This window comes from Manis javanica, chromosome 15 (assembly GCF_040802235.1).
Source record: "Manis javanica isolate MJ-LG chromosome 15, MJ_LKY, whole genome shotgun sequence".
NCBI classification, from domain to species: Eukaryota; Metazoa; Chordata; class Mammalia; order Pholidota; family Manidae; genus Manis; species Manis javanica.
In genome coordinates this window covers 30524886-30538888 of record NC_133170.1, presented here as the reverse complement: position 1 = coordinate 30538888, position 14003 = coordinate 30524886, and the positions used below count along the sequence as shown (strand labels likewise).

At 36.2% G+C, this 14003-nt stretch overlaps 1 protein-coding gene and 1 pseudogene across 15 annotated transcripts in view; one reads left to right on the top strand and one right to left on the bottom strand.

The window, feature by feature from the left end:
• WNK1 (WNK lysine deficient protein kinase 1) overlaps positions 1-14003 on the bottom strand; it is a 179231-nt gene that overhangs the window by 98396 nt on the left and 66832 nt on the right. The window lies entirely within an intron of this gene.
• LOC108392049 (presenilin-associated rhomboid-like protein, mitochondrial pseudogene) lies at positions 4502-13098 on the top strand (annotated as a pseudogene).

Genomic DNA, 14003 nt, shown 5'->3' with positions numbered 1-14003 from the left:
GCTAAAGTGTATTTAAGAAAAATATGGATATAAAATCATACTTGAGATTATTTTCATATTTTTACCATTAATATGTGCTTCATACATAGTCTCATTTTGTAGGTACAGTTAACTCCCACTTCTAAATTAAGTCATCTATTGCTAGGAACAAGCAGGGCTTTGGAAGCAGAAAGATCTTAATATAAATTACAATTGTTTTTTTTTTTGTTTTGATTAGAATTTCCTTTAGGAATACATATGTTCACCTCACAGGACTATTTTAGGAATTAAATAATCTACTAGGCATGCTTTTGTCACATGTTTAAAGCACCGGGCACTTCATAGGTTAATTTACTTACCTGAGATGAACTGGGAAAAAAACCATTTAACTTGTTCAGTTTGACAAGGTCCCACATACACGAACTCTGAATCGTTTTGTAAATTAAAACTAAAACTATCTCTGTCATACTAATATCCTGTCAAAGCATGTAACACATAATATTTTAACAAAATATCCCAGGCATACGATAAATCAATGTGTCCATCAAAATAATTAAACATTACAGACATAATGTAAAGACCCCTATGTAACTAGACTTCCAAAACTACTACTTACCTGTGAATAAGCACTACCCTAAATTTAGACACACCATTCCCAAATGGACTTTTACATTTTATATAAAACGTTGAAATTTTATAAAATGACATTATAGAGTATGTGTTCTTTGGAAACTGCTTTTTTTGACTCAGTATTGGTTTTTCTTTGGTTGGAGACTGTTAAAGTATCATTGATATACAATCTTACTTTGGTTTCAAATATACAACACAGCAGTTCAGCAGTTACCCATATTATTAAATCCTTACCCTCTTCAGCACAGTTACTACCTGTCAATATAGTAAGATGCTACAGAATCACTGACTATATTCTCCATGCTGTACTACTGTCCCTGTGACCAACTTATATTGTGATTGCGAATTATTGGGCCCCTTTATCCCCTTCACCCTCCTCCCCCAACCCTCCCCAACCGCTTGCCCTTCGTAACCACTATTCCCTTCTCGGTGTCTATGAGTATACTGCTCTTTTGTTCCTTCTGTTTTGCTTTGTTTTTATACTCCACAAGTAAGTGAAATCATACACTCAGTACTGATTTGAGACCACCAATGATGGCATACAAGGAGATATTACAAGAGATCTACCATATTATTATTACAAGTTGGCTTTGTTTATTATCACTGTTAACATAGTTATCCATTTTCTGAATATATCATAATTTATATAATCTCTTACTGATGAATCTTTAGGCTGCTCTTCATTTTAAGCTACTACAATACTGCAATCGTGTGGCAATGTTAATCACCTTGGACATATGTTTAAGAGTGTCTTAAGATACAGGTTCTTAACTTGGGGTCCACAAACACCTTTGAGGCAGATTTTTTGAACTTGTGTGAAAACAAATAAATATTTATTTTTCATCAACCTTGAATTCAAATTTAGCATTTCCTTCATTATGAATGCTACCAAACAGCAGGACCAGTGATTTTCATCACAAGCAGACTTAGATATTTTAACACGTAACAGTGCAGATTATCTCAAAGTATCATTTTACACTAATCATTACTTTGACATTATGATAGCTATTAGATCTTGCAGTAAATCATATCAGTATGCACTAATAATGTACACTATATGAAATCACAAACTTAAGCATTTTTCATAACTCATTATCATTCATTTTCACTTAATCCTATGTATTATATGGACTTAAACTATTATTTTAGCCTTCTTCACTAGCCTTCAAAAGAGATCTATGGCACCAAAAAACAGTAAAGACCTATTAGGTTACATGGCTAACAGAATTACTGGATCATAAGGTATAAACACCTTCAATTTTCATAGGTATCAAAAAATTACTTTAACAATTTATCTCCCAAAAGCATTGTATCAAGGTTCCCATTGCTGCACATGATCACTCACAATTGGTAATATCAGACATCAACTCTTGTCAGTTTGATGAGTGTAAAATCATATACTTTTCCTTAATTTACATTTCTAGAGTCAATAATAAATTTGAGAAACTTCTTGTTTTCTTCTCAGATTACTTGAGATTCCTCTTCTGCAAAAAAGATGCCCAATCCTATCATTTGTTGCTTTACCTTTTTAAGTTCTTAATATATTCTGGATACTAATCCTTTACTGATTCTATGAGTTACAAATATCTTTTCTCAATTTGTGGTTTGTACTTCCACCTCACTTATTATGTCTTTTGTTTCACAGACGTTTTAATTTCACTATAGTTCAATTTATCTATCTTTTACTTTGTGGGTGGTGGGTTTTACATCTTCAGTAATTCGTCCAGACACTGAGGTTGTAATTTTTCTTCTCCTTTTTAAAATATAAATCTGTTTTGTTTACCACATTTGGGAATTATTTGTTGAAGAATTTATTTGGTTGGGAAAAAGGAAGACTGGCTGTTACCTTTTTTTTAATCAACAAATTACCACAGTACCATTTGATGAACAATACATCTTTTCCATGTAAGTGTAGTTTCATTACTGGATTCTCTATTCTATTCCAAACGTCTATTTCTGCACCAATACCACACTTCCTTAATGCTATAGTTTTTTTTTTTTTTTGAGAGGGCATCTCTCATATTTATTGATTGTTATTATTTGATTGTTAACAACAATCAAATTCTGTATAGGGGACTCAATGCACAATCATTAATCAACCCCAAGCCTAATTCTCAACAGTCTCCAATCTTCTGAAGCATAACGAACAAGTTCTTACATGGTGAACAAATTCTTACATAGTGAATAAGTTCTTACATGGTGAACAGTGCAAGGGCAGTCATCACAGAAACTTTCGGTTTTGATCACGCTTAATGCTATAGTTTTAATGATTCATACTTGGTAGTACCACTTCCTACAACAGACCCTTCCCCAAATTTATTTTCTAAATTACCTTGGTTACTTTTTTTTCCTATGAGAATACTTTCATTTTTATAACAAATTATAGCATAAGCCAACTAAAACTATCAGAATATTGCCAAGAAGTTTAATTAAAGGCATACTAATTGGAATGACACTGAGGTAGTACATCTGTTTTCCAATAACCCTTTCTTCCAAGTAGCATATATTAATTTTTTAAACTTTATTGAAGTACATACAAGTTGCATGCCACAAAAAAATCACTAATCACCACTCCCCATCTTATACCTTATTTCCCCAAATATTTTAGTACTATCCTATTACTCTTTACTTAAGTAGACACCATTATAATTTTTAATTGAACAGTATCACCTAACTTACATTTACCCATATTATCTTTGTTCATCATTACCTTTTGCTCTCCTTCCCATCTCTGGGTTCAATTTTCTTCTTTCTTGAAATACATTTTCCAAACTCTTTAAGTGAACATTCGTCCATTAGCGGCATAATCCTAGGCTGTTTGAAATGTTTATTTCATTATCACTCTTGAATACCAATTTAGATGGATGTGGAATTCTAGGTTGCAAACAACCCACCACCACCCTCTGCCAGCACTTTCAAGATACTGTTTCATGGTGTTCTGGTCTGTATTGAAGCTGTCAATATAAACATACTCCTTTGTAGATCATCAGTATTTTCTGTCTGGTTGCTCGAAAGACTTAAAAAAAAAATTGTGCTCTGCACCATTACTACCATGCATCTAGTTTTATTTATACATAATGGGGTTAACTATTTTTTAAGCCAAAAGTTTCAAGTTATCTGTCTTTAAGTCAGGAAAATTCTCAACTGTTATTTCTTTGCATATTTTCCTCCTCCATTCTCCATTCTCTTCTTTATAATATTTTATGTGTGTTTGTGTTATATGTGAAGGTATGTGGGGAGGGAGGGAAAACTTACTCTATCCTTTATATCTTTTAATTTCTCTCTCATTTTTCATTTCTTATTCTACTACCTTCTGGGTAATGTTCTCAGATCTACCTTCTTTTCTTGCTCACTAACTCTCTTGAGTTATTATATTTAACCTGCTTATTAACTCTGAAAAAAATTTTTAATGCTATCAAAATTTAAAGGAGACAGGGATGTAAAGGACATGTGACAAGATCTCAGTCCCTGCTCCAGAAATAATAAACAAACACAAACCAGATGAACACTTCCAACTGAACATACAGGTTTTGGAGGGCTGGGTAGACAGGCTATCCATAAAGAAAATAAAACCTACGAACAGTCTGTCTATCACCAAAAGTACCTACTGGGGGGTTTTACAAAGGGAACTTGGTCACTACTCCAGTCTCTACTCTCTCCACTAGCATCATAAAGTTAGGAAGGTAAAAAGAAGAAAAAGCTAGGTACTCATATTAAAGGCTTCAGTGGGGAAGGAATTCTCTTGCCATTTCTCTAGGTCCAATGCCTGGGGGAGGCATTGTAATTACCCCTCCCCACTCTGTGTTAACTCTACACATGGGGTTTTGAATGAAACATAACTGGCAGCTCAATTTGCAATGATCCCCTTCAACCTCTACTCCATCCAAGCTTCATGAACAGGTAAGTTTTCCTAGCATTCTCTTTGGAATTTCTTCCCTCTCAGGACCTGCTCCATCTCCAAATTACCACCGCAAGACTGTCCTCTCTCAAAGTTCCTGAAAAACCCCCTTTCACAGCCCTTTTATCACTTTCATTTCCACTTCCAACAGGTGGTTGCAACCAAAGTCACATGCCCTGTCCGCTGAGACTCAGATCCCTGGCAGCAGAGCTCAATCATCTTGGGTTATCCTCCTAAAATAAAATGTTCCTTTCCCAGAGAACAGAAAGCCAAAGGACAAGTCAGAGTATCTGGAGCCAGACGACCAAGGTGATACTTGTCATCTAGTTTTAAACTGTAATGCATTTTCATTTCTTGGAGCTCTGTTTGGGTCTTTATCAAATCAGTTATTCACTACCCTCCTCCATCATCTTGGTGTTTTTGTTATTTTAGATTTTTAGTCCCTTAACTCTTTTAAAATAACTTATTTTGGAGGCTCAATTCATACCACTTTTACCTGAGTTACTGGGGATCTAATTTTGCCTATTGTTTAGGTGCTAGCATTCTTTCACTCACAGTGGCCTGTTTCTTCGTGTGACTTACAATATTAGGTGCTAGCATTCTTTCACTCACAGTGGCCTGTTTCTTCGTGTGACTTACAATATTTGATAATATGGTTATCTTAAACTATGACTTGTCTGTTGGATTATCCTGTTATGGGTATACCCCTGTAGACAGGCTCCGAATTTGTTTAGGGCTATTGCGCTAACGGGTATTACCAGGCTTGGCCATACATGGCTCCATGTAATTGATTCAAATTCAAATCTCACACGTGTAAATACAAATCCTTAATTATGAATTCTCAGGTTAATATTTTTCAGCTGACCTAGAGAAGCCTGTCTTTTCCTCAGAAATAGAGTTCTTCTCTAGTCTGTCTTTTCATTAAAGGTGTAGCTCTAGGAACAACTTTATTGTCTCTCAATTCCAATACTTGCTTGGGCTTGAGATTTCATTTATCCTCAGATAAATGGTAAAACCATGTGTCTTAACTAACAAGACTGGCAACTGTCCTACAAAAGCTGAAATGTCAATTCACTTTTAACAGTCTGGTTTTTAATTTCTTCTTAGTTTTTAGACTTTCGAGATTATCCTTACATTCTTACCAGCTCAGGTATGCATTTAAAAGTATAGACTTTTGTTCTCTAAATTCTCAAAATATTTGGTGTTTTACAGTATGAAGAGTTTTTAGCTTGTTTAGTTTTCCATTTACTGATCTTCAACAGCGTTTCCCAAAAGTGTTTTTTAAATATCTTGCTTACTATTCATTCTTAAATGTTACTCATTTAAGGAAAATTTATGTAGAAAAAAAAGAAGAAAAATCTAGATCACTTGTTAACTCCCTTATACATTACTGAAACTTATTATTGTATAGCTGAATTAAGAAAACATATTTTGAAGAAACTGTGAAAAGGCTGATCACCTAGGGAGCACACCTGCACTCCTTTTGAGTGAGTAATTTGCTTTTTAAACTACTCTGCTTGTACCTCCCTGCATGACCTGCTTGCAAATTCTTCCTCAGTCAGAATCAAGAACCCTCCTGTGGGTTGAGGTCTCACCTAACACGCAGGGAGATCTCCCCAGATTGGATTGACCAACAATATTTTGGCAACCATGAAGGGACATTTAACATAGTACTAACAGTCTGGGTTTAACTTTCTTATTCAGCAAAAATGTGGATTCAGAAAAGTATCCAAGAACAAACAGTGAAGTAGATAAAAGGCAGCTTTGATTCCTCCTATAGAAGAAACAGTCTTCCCCCTTCTCCCTATCCCTTAAAGACTCTTGTAAAGCCTTTTTTTTTTTTTAACTGTTGGGTTTATAGGTTGTGCATTTGGGTCAGTTGCTATCTGGCAAAGCAAATCACTGAAACCCAGGGTCCAGAGTTATTCTGATGGTATAAAAGCTGACTGGTTGGACAGCAATAAGACCACAAAAGGAAGGAGACTTCAGCAATGACATTAACAAATGGTGGAATAATCTCAGTGATGGCCAGGGGACTTGGACAGGTATCATAGCTGCAAATGTTTTTCTATTCTGTTTCTGGAGATTACCATCTCTATAGCAGATAATGATCAGACATTCACATCCAACCCAGCCTCAAAGGTCCTCTGTTCTCTGAAGTTGCTGTCAACATTCCATCATTTCTCCTTGTTTCACATGGCCACAAATATGACTGTTTTGTGGAACTTCTCCTCCAGCATAGTGAACATTCCAGGTCAAGTGCAGTTCACAGCAATGTACTTATCTGCAGGCATTAATTTCAACTGTGTCAGTTATGTGTGTAAAGTTGACACAGGAAGATACGGACCATCACTTGGTACATTAGGCGCAATCATGACCATCTTTGCTGCCATCTGCACTAAGATCCCAGAAGGGAGGATCACTATAACTTTCCTTTCAATGTTCACGTTCACAGCAGGGAATGTCCTAAAAGCTAATATTGCCAGGGATACAATAGGAATGATCCTGGGATGGAAATTTTTTGATCATGCAGCACATCTTAAGGAAGCTTTCTTTGAAAAATGGTATATTACTTATGGTCATGAACTTATTTGGAAGAACAGGGAATCTCTTGTGAAAATTTGGCATGAAATGAGGACTAATGGCCCCTAAAAGAGGAGGTGGCTGTAAGTAAAATTGTGTTTGTCTAATACTGGAGTGTCTGGTTCACGCTGCATGAAAACCCCAGGAACACACTGGCCATGGAGCAACATCTTTGCTCCTGCCTAGAAAACACCTGGCATCTAGCTTTCCCAGTATTTTGAACTATGTCCCCAGTACATGTCTTACTAGAAAGTGAATACAACAAAGTTGTGCAATAAAGGTTTATATATCTCTAATTTAACAGAAACTTCAAAAAGTTAACTCAGCCTCAAAACTAGAAAACAATAATCACATGAGCTAAATGAATTATGATACTCTATCATTAAGTGATATTCAATTTTATTTCAATATACTGTTTGATATGTAGTTTAATATACGGTCTACCTACCTGATTATCTTGAAGCACTCATCTGTAGCAGGCAAAATTCATTTTAGTTTTAGTAGTTATTATACATCTTCATAAATGTTTGCTTAAATTTTAATATTTGGGTATCCTGTCTCAGACAATTGGATATGATGAACATAAGGGACAAGGTTCCTGCTATCCTAAACCTTACAACATTAAGAGGCAGAGGCATTAATCTTATTAAGTTGATAAAAAGAAAAATTGGGTACTTTGAGAACTATCACAGAAGACCCAACTCTGTGTGCATAAGGTAGTGTTAGCCACGTGGGAAGAGATGCCTTGTCAACAAGTTACTCTAAGCATTAAAGTGAGATCATGGGCATGTAAGTACTCACAGTTCTAGTCACATAATTCTTAAAATGCTAAAGGCCAGGGCTAGGGTTAGGATAAGGTTTTTGGCAAGGTGTATGGGCAGGATAGGGTTACAGTTGGAGTTAGTGTCTGGGTTTAATGTTAGGGCGAGGGTGAGATTGAGGTTTAGGGTTACGGTGAGGTATGGGTGAGCGATAATATTTTAATCTATTTAAATTTGTTTATTCACCAATTGTTTGAACTGTTGGAAAATATACCACAGTAGATCACTGAAGCTGAAACTTGGAATATATATTATACAGGATAAGGAAGCATAGTGCTTAATAATAATAGCTTAAATATAAATTATATAATACAATCTCTTTTGTACAAATGGGAAGTTAACTCTAAGTCCAAATAATTTTTCTCTGTAAGGCTTTCACAAAATTCTTATACAATTTAAAAGACTATGAACAATCAACTGTGAAAGGTTTTCTCTCAATGGGTATATAATTTTAGCCAGAAATTGTCACTAGATGTAAACTAAGCCTGTAGCATAACATTCTACATTGTTACTTAAATTTTAATCATAATTTAAAATTTACATTAAGATTGTTTCTATTGTGTCTACAGTTCCAAGTTTTCAACAATGTTTTAAAATACACAAGGCTTGTAAATTCTTTCTGCTGAAAACTTAAAGTAATTTACTTTGAGTAGTCTTTCTCTACTACCACAATCTTATTTCAAGCCATCACAATCTCTTCTGGAGTCCTACCATAACCTACTAAAAGTCATTTCTACACATCTCATCTTAACCCCATACAATCTGTTTGTAGATTTGTCCAGATAGAGCCAGTGTATTTTTTTCTTCTTGAAGTATTGTTGATATATTATCTTATGTTGGTTTCAAATATGTGGTTCAATAGTTACCCACATTATTAAGTCCTCACCTCCACTCATGCAGTTACTATCTGTCAACATAAGAAGATGTTACAGAATCACTGAGCCAGTGTATTTTTATGCCAACTGGCTCAATTTAATAATTTCTATGCCTACTTAACTATTTCTTAGAAATGCCATTTTTCACATTTTTAGTATCTCTGAAATTGTGTCATACAACTGAAGTTTTAGATTCAATTATGTATTGTATGCCATAACACTGTTTAAAATTATTTAATAACTTTCCACAGCCTTTAAGATAAAAGTGAGAATTGCTGTGACCTATGAGGCCCCACATACTATAGTCCTTGTCCACTCTCCAAACCTAATTTCCTTATCACTCTAATCTTTTCCATTTTTAAACATGGCATGCTTCTTCCCACTGAGGTCCTTCATATATACTGTTCCCCCTAAGACACCCTTCTATTAACCTTTTTTACCTAGATAATGCCCATTAATTCTTCAAAGATCAATTCAAGTTATTTCCTTAGAGACACCTTCCCTGACTGCCCCTTATACTCTTGGTTAAATTATCCCCTCTCCACACTTATATATGTTTTTATGATCTAAGTATATACCTCTTTCTTTGCACTTAATCACAAAAAATACTATATTGAGGTTTATTCTAAATGCAGTGATAAAATGCTTTTTCAGTATTTTATTTTTAGCATCTGACAACCTAGCATAACACTTCCAATAGCCATGTGTTAGTGAATCCATGGAATGTGCCTTCCAAAAAAGTAGGTGTGTATCCTTAGCAAGGAGTTAGCATTTCCCCAGGGATAAAAGAAATTCCTGTGATTTAAAAGGTGCTAACTGGAAGTAGGCCTCGGTACCTCAGTAAGTGTAACACCATGACCAACTTGCAAAGACCACAGCTGCTGCCATTTTGATTTTTAAAAATAATGTGTAATAGCTATGGCAAAAAAGCTGCCAACTATTTATTTTATAAACAGCTGGGTATTTATATGCATAAAGAGGAATTAAATATAAATAAAGGAAAAAACAAACAAACCAAACAGACTTCTTCCTCACCAAAAATCCTCAACCAATTTTCCTTGAGAATACACTGAACAGCAATCTTAAAATTCCATGGGAAGATTAAGATCAACTTTTATCTAATTTTGCCTATAAGTCATCTATACTACAAATTGGAGCTATTTTACGTATCTACTGTAGATTTTTATTCTCCCTGAAAATTACTGATGATTTAGTTTAAAGGGTCTGAGAACCTTGGTTGCATGAGCACAAACTATCAACTTAGTAGGGGAAAAACCCAAACAAATAATTTGGTGCTTCTTTCAATGATGTGTCAACTTGTTCTATGCCTTATAACTCAATCTCTTACTTCTTTATCTAGGATCACTTCATAAAATATCTTGAAGAACTACTTTATTTTAGCACCCAAAAGAATTTTAACTTAAGACAAGAGTAAAATAGACCAAAACTAACATAAAGCTGCAGACCAGTAAGAACAGCTGTGGCTTTAAAAGTAATAGTTCCCAAGTGTTTGCTATTTACTACTTGGTTATCTTACTTCTATTCTCATTAATCCTCAGAAAAATCTGAGAAAATATTAGATAATATTACTTTATTTTTAAACAGATGAACAGGCTAAGAAAAATTAGTATATTCCTCAAATTCACATTCAAAGCAGAAGCAAGAATTAAATGAAGATTTGATTTAAAGATCATGTTCCACTCACTAGACAAATGTATCTTAAAAATTTTGTAAAGCTTCTAAAACAATTTTCTTCTCAGAAAGCCAGGATGATATTTCTATTATTAACTAGAGATCACTGAAAAGTATTTTAGGTAAATTTAGGTAAATTACTAAATTATATGTGAGGGTAAATAAGATGAATCCATATTGCCTAAATATTACCCACTGTCAATCAAATTATCATCAAGATAATGATAAAAATTTTTAAATAAAGTATCAGATAAGATTTAGAACAGATTAGCCACTGTTGCTTTTTAGTACCTTCTCTCCAGCATTATCAATCTGGATAAACCTGGAGGCTTGGTAACACTATCCTAATTGCAGCATTCCCTACACCTTCAGAGTAAAGCAGAGCTGATGCAGCTAGGCTCCTCTATTCATTTAATTCTTTCCACCTACATAAAATTGTTTTGACAGGCAAAACCAAGGATCACCTGTCACATGTCCTCCTGTAATGTGCACAGTTCCAGGCTGCTGAAGTGGGGACTGGGGAGCTGGGCAACAGCTAAAACAACTGTTCATCTCAGTATCATCCAAATAACAGTGCTCAGTACATTATTTGCTGGTGTGAGAAAGACAATGCTAGTGTTTGGTACAATGCTCTTACAGCAATTTGCGTATCTTCAGTTACATGTTTTTAAGATTTTAAACATCCTCTACAGGCACTTTCTCTTTATTCCTAAATGTCATTATTTTCTAACGTAGCAATCCTATGCCTTCCTATTGTTTATTAGCCCCAAAGGCGAACCTTCCAAAAAAACTGTGTGACTGAAGCAGTACGACTGGTTTTCATTAATTAAATTGGAAATATTTATTATTTAACACTTGTGCCCAAGAAATATCTGGCCTTCAAGTCTCATTAACATTTAAACTTATGTAGCATTTTATTTTTAGAATATTTAACATTTTCTTACTAAATAAAGACCACATATGTGAAGTAGACTTATCAAAATGTGGGTGGAGTGAAGTGTCTGCAAATCTTTGATTAAAATATTTTAGGTCAATACTGAAGTCCTTCCTCCTTATCATTTGTGCAACACACTGACTTAGTAAAGCCCTGGGCATCTCATTCCATCTTTAAAGTGCTATTAATTGTTGGGTGTTGGGATACAGAAATAAAAACTTGTCTTCAGGCAGAGAGAACTGCAGTTTGAAACACTGCTTTCCAAGGTAACATGGATTTCAGTTACCATTTAAATTTAAAATAATTTAAAGAATCTTTCTGTATTTTGAAGGAAAAGAATAATACAGATACTTAAATTTGGCATATCTATTTCCCATAGGCCTACATGGTCTAATAACAATTCAAATATGAGAGAAGCATTTTGTACTTCTAAATACTTTTACATACTCAACATCTGCCCTTTTAACTATATAATAACTTTTATTCTTGAAAACTCCAGAATATTTACACATTGAAGGCCTTGGGAAAAGTGGGAAAATATCTAGGAGAAGCAAAATAATGTTCTTAAGCAAAATCTCTGGACTGTTAACAACAAAGATTGACAGGGCTTTTAAGGTGTTTTGAAATACAGTATGAAAATTAAGCCAGGATTTCATGTGGCCCAACCTATAGAGTAAACACCTACTAAAAATTTCTTCATGACCTTCTTCCAATCTGGTACCCTTAGAGAGGAACTGAGTCTATTGCACAAAGAGAATCAACATTAGTTGAATTTTCCTCAACAGGTCAATAGATATGGAAATTACAGGGGAGGGGAGAGAGCAAGAGGTATTTTTTAAATAGCACTGTGTCCTTTCCGTCTTCATGGAATCATCTAAGAACTGTTCTTCTGAAATGGGACCAGTTTCAGAAAGACAAAACCAGGTCACCAAAGGAATAAAAAAGAATTTGGTTGTTCTATCTAATTCCTTCTCCAATTAGTCCCTTCTACCCAATCTGGTTCATCTTTATTTGCATTTCATTTATTTACAGAAGGGTTCCTTGGTTTCAAAACAATGGGGAAAAATGACCTACTTACATAGTAAAGACAAGAACGCTTTCTCAAACCAGTTGTGCACTAACTTACAAAGTTCTACAACTGAGCATCCTCCCACTTCATCCCTAAATCTGGGCCAAATATGCCACTTTAGGCCACTTTAGGGCCTAACAATTATCTCCAACCCTCTCTTCTGGGGGACACAAAAGTCAAACAGAATTAAAAACATCCAGAACCTGGAAACTGAAAGGAAAGGAGCGACACATAGCAGCAATTCACCGGAGAGTTCCGCTTTATTAGGGAAAGGTGCTGGGTTATATAGGAAGGGGCATGAATTGATTGAGGTGTCACTTCTACGGGGCTGGTGGCTGTTGGCTAGGTGCTGGGATTGGGAGGGGGACGAGAGTTGATTGGGCTTCAGGTGGCGCCGGCGGAAACTGAGGACCCCGAAGAGAAGCCGGAAGTTTGCCATCTTACTGGTGGCGACCCTTCATTCCCCCCTTTCTCCTCTATGGGTTTGTGGACGTTGCTTTCTCTCTGGCTGCTTCCTGCTGAACAGGGGCGGAGAAGGGAGTGAGGGCTTGAGGATTGGGAGGAAAGGGTTGATAGGACTCCCCACAGTAAGGACGAGTAGATGTGGACTTCTTCAGGTTTAGAAATCAATGAAGGTTCCCTGTAACCATAGGTTGAGGACCTGTTGATTCCAATGGTGCCAAGAGGATATGGGTGTCAGGAGCCAGGCGTCTGCGGCCATTGTTTCCAGGAACAGTTTCCAGTGGAGAGAGGGGTCCATCTCAGCATGTGGAGAGGAGGTCACGTGAGGGTGAGGGATCTTCTGTGGCCAGAAGCTGGTAGTTCCTGAGTAAAAGCTGGTTGAAAGCTTGATTAGAGATTTTTCCGACTTGGGATTTGATGAACTTTATTATACAGGGTAAGAAGAGACAGGCGAGACGAATGATTATTATGAGGCCTGCATTGGGCCAGAGGTAGGTGAGGAGGGGGTTTGTTAGTATTGAAGAGAATGGGTTGGAATTGGAAGCAGAGTGGAGGCTGGAGGCAAGGTCGGTGAGTTTGGTAATGTTAGTTTCTACAATGCCGGAATAGCAGCACTCTTCCCAGAGGAAGACGCAGGTGCCGCCCTTCTCGGCTGTAAGCAGATCTAGGGCCCGCCGGTTTTGAAGGGTGACTTTAGCTAGCGAAGTGACCTGTCTTTGGAGAGAGGCTAGAGAATCGGCAGTGGATGTCAGGGCTCCCTCAAGTTTGGCGTTGAGATCTCTAACTGCCTATAGAGAGTGACCCAAGGCTTCTCCCGAAAACCCTGCCCCAATGGCTGAGGTGATCAAAGAGCTACTGACCATGATGGGAAGGAAAGCAGCTCTTTTTGTGCATGAGGGCAAGGGAGGTTGGAGCTCAAGGAATTCTGCCATGCTGTAAAGTGTAAACTATGGGATTAGGGTGACGAGAATGCAGGGTGTATCGGAGTTGAGAGGCACTGAGTTGAAAAGACTGACATTACACCAAAAGAACTGTCCCAGTTGCGTAAAAGTCTTAGAGC